The 7,996-nt window shown below is 36.5% G+C and overlaps 1 long non-coding RNA gene across 1 annotated transcript; it reads right to left on the reverse strand.

The window, feature by feature from the left end:
* Nucleotides 1-494: 494 nt before the first annotated feature.
* Nucleotides 495-2,781, reverse strand: LOC123590697. Its single transcript, XR_006709019.1, has 2 exons — nucleotides 2,633-2,781; nucleotides 495-905 (listed from the first exon to the last, which is right to left on the reverse strand). It is a non-coding gene; the product is annotated as an uncharacterized LOC123590697 (long non-coding RNA).
* Nucleotides 2,782-7,996: the final 5,215 nt, after the last annotated feature.

The raw sequence follows: 7,996 nt of genomic DNA on the forward strand, positions 1-7,996 counted from the left end.
TGTAGCTGTAGTGTGGCTACAACAGGACCTTTCTTCTTCCATAAAATATGATAGATGTAAATATTGGTGTATAAGTACATTTGCATACACTTTTATATACAATAAGATTATAATCACCCAAGGTTAGCCAAGGCCAATGGTTTGCCTTTCTTTGAAGCAATATATATACATATACATATATAAGCAAAAAAAATATATATATATATTTCGAAAATAGATTAGACAACATTCTATAACACGTTGGAATTTTTTTCATTTGTCAAGTAGTGTTAAATTTCATCAGAGCTACAATCAGATGGATTCCATAAATTTTCTCAAGAAATGTTTTTATTAGTGTTTAACTTTACAGATATCAAATAGATAACCCAGAAGTACTCAAAAGCAATCATATTAGTTTTCTGAGACAGATGGGTAAATGAACACACAATTCTGTGCCAACAAAGAGCTTTTGCTTTTCATACGTACCATTAATCATGACCACCTTTACACATATGGTGCTTAGGAAACATTTTACTAACTTTGTCCCCAAATCATCTCACAGGACTGATTTTTTAAGTATTACATTATTTTTTACAGAGGAAAAGGCTTGATCCAATTTATAGCTCTTTTGCTTTTAATCCCTGGTCTTTTTCCATGTTTGGTTCCCTTAGTGCTTATAACACATTTTTCTTCTTTTTTAATCTGGGAAAATTTAGCTTTGGAGCACCATCTGTTCCATAGTGAAGCGCTTGTATTCAGCTTCCCAGATGGGTTGAATAAGAAAAAAAGGTTAAATGATTTAACTTGAATCCATACTGTGAGTCATCTGCCCTCAGCCCAGTCCTGACAAAGTGAGAGGTTTTCAAGGGTTTTTTCTTCTTCATTACACTAACCTGAAGATCACACAACTTTCAGCAGAGCTTTCTCTGAAATAGAAATAGAGTAGCAAATATACTCAATATTGTTGGGCAATAATTTGGATTTCAAATTTATTTCTAACATGCAGCTTTTCAAAAATTGAAAAAGTAAGTGTTTCTTTTCACGAGAAATCAAAACTTAACTTTTTCAGTATCAGTGCTTCCTAGCTGTTATTCGAATCTCTTTTCTCTCCCTTCCAGCACATCTTGTAAGCTTCCCCCATATTAATCTTGTATCAACACCCCCTTTTCCGCCTCTCTCCTGAAGAGTAGGCAGTTTCTTCCTACCAATAGTGTGCAGACACGAGCTTTCCAGAGAGTGCCTGAAATCCATATTCTTCAATAATTTTCTAGTTTGAAGTGTTAGTACTTCAATATAGTTGCAGAGTTTGCATAGAAAAAGAGCCCTGTTATAGAGTTTGGATAGCAGCAGATGTCTATATGGATAAAAGAATGTGTATTAATTAAATTAATTGCATTTTAATAGTATGAGAAGAGGGTCAAAGTTGATTTATTTAACCTTGACCAAGTTTCACTTGGTGTAATGTTCTAGTCTAGAGACTGTGATGAAGTTCAAAAGAAGTAGAGATGATGGCTGCCCTTGAGGAGTTTGGTCTCTAGTAGGAACCATCATCAAGGTTGTCTCCATTTAGGACAGAGACAGATTATTTCATTAGTGAACTGAACTATGACAATTAATTTAACCAAAATCTGATGATGGACTGACTTTTTTTTTTTTTTTTTTTTTTTACTGAGTTGTTCTTCCTAACAATTGATCTAGTTATGCATTTCAACGTGGTCAAAAAATAGGAAGTCACCTCGCCCTTAATGTTTTCTGCCAAGGTGTCCTGTTTTCTTAGTTTACCATAAAGTTATTATTTCTATTTAATTAATACATGGACACATCTTTATATTTTATACTTGAAACCATAATGATTCAATATCATTTATCTCCCTCTTAAAAATCTGAAAAAAAAAGTCTTACTTTTAGGATTAGTTTCAGTTTGAAAAAAATAAAGTAACTTCAGCATAGAGGGCTTATAAATGCACCATAAATTAATATATATATAAAATGTGGTACTAGGCTTAGCTCATAATTCAGTGACTGTTCTTTACCTTCACAAGAAATGTGAAGTAGTATTGATCCCTCCAGTGATTCCACAGATCTAGAAAATTAATCTGAATATTTATGTCACATGAAAGTATTAATAATAGCAACAGCAATAAAGATATTTTGAACTTCCAAATTTATTTTTGTCTGCATGAGGCTTCAGATGTAGTTATCTGTCCACTGAGCATCAATTTTAAGTATAATTAGTCGCCCCCCTTTTTTTTCCTTCCCAATAAGATTGTAATCTTCTTAGGGAAAAAATGATCTCTGTTTATTCAAGACTATCTCTGCAGGCCCTAGACTAGTGTCTGGAATATTGTAATAATATTTTGTTGTATTGAGTTGCTTTGGAGACCATCTGCCTTCCATTGTAGGAGCTCACAGATTACAGGAGAGGCAATATTTAAAGAAATCGTTTTAATCAAAGAAAATAAGGATTTTTATACCAGTATGAACAGAGTTGTGCAAACAATGCAGAGCTAGGGTTACAGAGAATTCACTAAGGAAACAGCATGCGACTTGAGTCTTGATGGATGACTGCAGCCATTCAGGTGGGCAAGGTACCCCAGGCTGAAGGAACAGACTTGATTTTCAATAAATGGAAATGAAAAAGGATCTCCCTTACCTTGTTATCTTCCTCATTTGGCCAAAGAGTTGCAAAATGTTGAATACATTTCTTTCAATCACATACAATTTAGAAAGATGCCAGCATGACCAGATGGATGGTTTTCAGATTCACACTTTGGAAACACATGGTGCTTCTCTGAGGCAATTGTGTACTGTTTCTTTTTAAATAGCAGAAAGCATATGGGAACAGGATTGGATCTGTCAGCTACTATCAAAAGATTGGTGAAGCTTCTAAGATAAATTAAATCAAAACCTATAAAGTGACAAAAATTTTTATCATATTTTGAAATTCTAAAGTTTCACATTTGTAGATACATGGACATTTAAAAGGAAAAAAAACCCCGACTTTCCATAAAATCCACAATCCCTGCTACAGCTGCCAAATCTGAGGCAAAAAAAGAGATACAAGGTCAGTGTAATGAGAGTCTGGAAGAATTTCATTGATCCAGCATTAAGTTTTTCTACTCTTCTCTGGTTTATGAATCTCTTTTCTTAAGCAAAATATGTGTTTGTCTATTTTCCACCAACGTCTCTTTATTTTCTTAACACAAACATAAAAACAAGCAGAAAACAATTACAACATCAAACGTTAAAACACCTGCTTTAATTTAGCTACCTTAGGAATTATGGTTGTCCATTGTTTTGTGTGAAGGTCTCTCTCTGTGTCCTGTTGTACCTTTAAACAAGAGTAGATGTGAGTGAATTCACACCGATTCTAACCACAGTGCTTCCATGGAGGAGTTTTATAACCAGGTCAAATCTCCCTAATGCTAGACTTAAAATTCTACCATATTCTATGTTTTCTATGGCAATTTATCTTTCCCCAAATTATTATTATGGGATTTGGGATGATTAAACTTCAAGGAGAATGATTTCATAGGGCTGAACCTAAGGAATTAAAGGAGCTTTAGATAGCAAACCTCTATTTTAAGGAAACATTTGTTTTCAAGGGGTAGGACTTCCTTTGCCTTTTATCCCTGCAGAGTCCTTGATCCCAGATAAAGTAAATGGTCTGCTGGTGGCTTTGAAGTCATCGGCTATCCTTCACTCATTCAGGAATGTGCATGCTTCTTCTTGACCCCCGTGTGCATAGAACTTTGCTTCTAAAATCTGTTACATGCCAATATGAATTTGTCAATTTAAATCTGGAATGGTGATGTAAAAATAACATCGTCTGTCATTCTTATTTACTCATCTATTCCATAAACACTTACTGACTTCTGGGACAGATGTCAGGTGGGCATTCAAAGGTGGATGAGGTGTATGTCATGACTTCACAGAGTTTACAGGCTGTTGGGGAAATTAATATACAAATAGCTATAACACAAAGAATAAATTGGTAAGTATTATAAGAAAGGAATAAAGGAAGTGTTTTCGGAAACAAAAGCAATACGTGGTCATAAATGTTTAATATTCATAGACATATTACTGATTTTTCAGGGAATTTAGAAAATCCTTTGACACAATCAAAATGTTTAAGTCAAAGTCGGCATATCAAATGTGCACAACCAGCATGAGATTTTATATTTCTACATGATACTAAGTCATTATCATCATCCCAACTTATTGGCAACTCCTTCCTATGTTTTAACTACGGGCAAAACCAGAAAGTGACTACGAGATGGCATGTACTTTTTTTATTTTTTAAAACAGCTTTGCCTACATTTTGAATCTGATTTTTATGTATCTAAAACCCTAATAGAAACTATTTTTTAAAAATCAGTATTTGATATTGATCTCAACTTTACAGACACAGTGTGCTCAACATATCTGGTTATTTGTTTTTAAGTTTATTTATTTATTTTGAGAGACAGAGAGAGACTACATGTGGGGGAGGAACAGAGAGAAGGGGAGAGAGAGAGAGAGAGAGAGAATCCCAAGAATCCCAATCCCAAGAGAGAGAATCCACTGCACTGTCAGTGCAGAGCCTGATGCAGGGCTCAAATTTATGAACCATGAGGTCATGACCAGAGCCAGATTCAAGAGTCAGACATTTAAATGACTGAGCCACCTAGGCATCCTCAACATATCTGGTTATTAATGGTATTTGGCTATTAATGGGTAAGCTCTATTTATGTTTTCAAATTTACTATTCTAAATTGTATCGGAAACAAAAGCTCAGAACCTGGTATACTAAGAAGCTGCTTAGCTCTCACATTCATATGACCGAAAAGTATTGAAAGCATGTTTGTTAATTTCTCTGTATTGTGGCACATTGGAATGTTTCCTAAAGCAGTACTGAGTAGGAGCAAAGAAGCAGAATTATTGCCACAGGAATCAAGATGATAGAGAAACAGGCCTTAAGACTGGATGACAAAGTAAGTAAGGAGTGGAAGAATCAGACCTCCAGGTCGGTAGTCAGAATGATAAGAGGAGCAAAATCTCATTTGGTAAACAGACTGAGAAGACAGTTCAGAAAGAGAGGGTCTTGGAGTTTCTTCACATGCCGTCTGGTTAGTGTTGCTGGGGCAGACATGGTAACTTAAAAGAAGTTGCCGCTTTGGATCTATCTTCATTTAGTTTCTGAATAAATATGTTTCAGATCGTCCTGCCACCAAATATTTATGACATCGTATTTGTCATCACCCATGCCACTGCAGTTTCAAACTCTTTAGCATATGTCAAGAAATAATGAATGATCACCAAGTACTAAGCTAGGCCCAGCCAGCTGCTCTTCTCATACCATGACTTTGCAAAGCTATCACCCTCATTTCCCAAATTTCGAAATCAAATCAGGGTGACTAGTGACTTTGCTAAGTCAGAGGCACTTGTGAAAAAATTAAATTAGTATTAGTCAATGAAGACTATATCTAAATTCCAACATTAAATAAAACATGGCCCACAGGAAACAATAACTTCCAGCCTATGCTTTGTTAGTAGAAAAAGGAGCATTTAAACACCAGGTTTCTAGAGGCTGTGCCAAAAAAAAAAAAAAAGAAAAACAAAAAACAATTCGGCTGTGCATATTCCATTATAATATATGCAAAATCCAATGTCATAAAGTAAACATAGGCTGATAAATAAGCTTGTTTGCCATAAATAGTGCTTTATTTGAGAAATAGAGGAGCTCGCATTTAATTAATTTACTTTAACATCAGTGATTTCTTTGCTAACCATTCTGTTGTTGACTGGAGTATTGTCACATTTTACAGGTTTAAGCTCCCACCCCAAAACACGACCAGGATGCCAAATCTCTTTGCCTCCAAGAATATTGGCCTCTAGGTAGACAAAAAACTAAAGATAAAATAAAGCTTTTTATTAATAGCAAAGTTAATACCTACTTCCTGAGAGAGGGTCAAATGTGTTTCTCCCTTCCTCCCACTCGAGCTTCACAAAATCACTCATGAGCTTTGATGGAAAGCCACCAGCTTTACTCCCTGTTGCTGAGGATTCTGTGCTGGGACAGAGCCACAGACACCCAGGAGTGGACACCAAGCAGTGGGTTGGCTATGTCTACATCTCTCTCTCATCTACAAGTTTGTCTCATTTTGCACTTCCAGATGGCTACAGCATCTCCAATATAATACATTACACAAAGTAGTGAGATCAATTTGGATTTCTCTTACTGACCTGTGACTCTCTTGAAGGCCAACTGTATTTTACTTTCTAATCCCCAAGATTCCTAGGACAGTGCCTTCCATACTGTAATTAAAGAGAGGGGGTTTTTAAATTCAAATAAATTCTATAAGCACTGTTTTAAGTAGCGGCCAACAGTAGCGTTGGAATGTCATGTGGAAGGAAAGCTGGCTCTCTCCCGTCAAGCCTCACGTGTGAACTTACTGAATTTCCCACACGCTCTCACATGCTCAGGAAGCTGACTTTGTCTCGTGGGCACAGAGCTACATTAACCTAGCCTGAGAAACCAATGAGTGAAATCAAAATGTCAGTGGATGACTTTATAGTGAGAAATGTGCACACATTCTTCTCAGCTCACATTTCTGACTTAGAGCATCTTTCCATCAGATGTAGCCTACAGCATGATAGAAAGATACTCAAGTTGTGTTTACGAGCACAAGTGGCATTAATGGGAAGAGGCAACACATTACCATAATTTAAGTTTAAACTGCATGGTTTCCAGTAACCCAGCTAGTCTCAGGATTGTTTCCAAGGAGACAGTATCAATTATGGTTTAAAGAGAAAAGTATTTCCAAAAAAGAAATAACTTTTATAGGAATTTAGAATTTACTCATTTGGTCTCCTTTTGCATAACTTTATACTTAAATGATTAACATTTGTCTTTTCTTATTTGTTGCTTAGATGAGATTTTATTTTATTGGGGAAAAGAAACAGCCTCCTAATTTTAATATAATAACCTGGAGAGTAGATAACATTTCCAACATAACAATGACATGCAGGATTTTATCTTCAGATAAATGAAAAATTTTTAGAAAAGTTTTGAGCTTGGGGCGCCTGGTGGCGCAGTCGGTTAAGCGTCTGACTTCAGCCAGATCACGATCTCGCGGTCCGTGAGTTCGAGCCCCGCATCGGGCTCTGGGCTGATGGCTCAGAGCCTGGAGCCTGTTTCCGATTCTGTGTCTCCCCCTCTCTCTGCCCCTCCCCCGTTCATGCTCTGTCTCTCTCTGTCTCAAAAATAAATAAACGTTGAAAAAAAAATTTTTTTAAAAAGAAAAGTTTTGAGCAGCTACATGAGAAAGCTGGACAGGGGTGGGGGGGCTGGTGGGCTGGGTGGTTCAATTGGTTAAGCATCAGACTTTGATCTCGGTTGAGGTCATGGTCTCATGATTGAGAGACCATGTTTCACTCCACTGAGTGAGATGGAGCCCTGTGTTGAGCTCTGCGCTGGCACAGCAGAGCCTACTTGGGATTCTCCCTCTCCCTCTCTCTCTGCCCCTCTCTTTCTCTCTCTCTCTCTCTCTCTCAAAATAAATAAATAAACTTAAACAAGAAAAGAAAAGCTTGGGAGAAGGATCTACCATTGTGGAATTCATTCTTGTTATGGAGTCTACTCTGCAGCTTGGATGAAAGCACTTATGGTGTCAAGACCCAAAGCACAGAATCATTTTTAAATCTCTGCAAATTACCTATATTAAAAAATAAGTATGGGATATATACATGTATAATTTTAATCACTAAATTAATCAAGTACATGCTTAAGCAATTTTCATTCAGTACCCTAAACCGAACAATTATGGCTTTGGCAACAACTTTCTTTTATTATTATTATTATTATTATTATTATTATTATTATTATTTTAATCTTTATTTATTCTTGAGAGAGAGAGAGACAGAGAACAAGCCGGGGAAGGGCAGAGAGAGAGAGAGAGAGGGAGACGCAGAATCTGAAGCAGGCTCCAGGCTCCGCAACTGACAGCACAGAGCCTGACGCGGGGCTTGAACTCAT

The sequence above is a fragment of the Leopardus geoffroyi genome, chromosome A1 (assembly GCF_018350155.1).
Source record: "Leopardus geoffroyi isolate Oge1 chromosome A1, O.geoffroyi_Oge1_pat1.0, whole genome shotgun sequence".
Lineage (NCBI taxonomy): Eukaryota > Metazoa > Chordata > Mammalia > Carnivora > Felidae > Leopardus > Leopardus geoffroyi.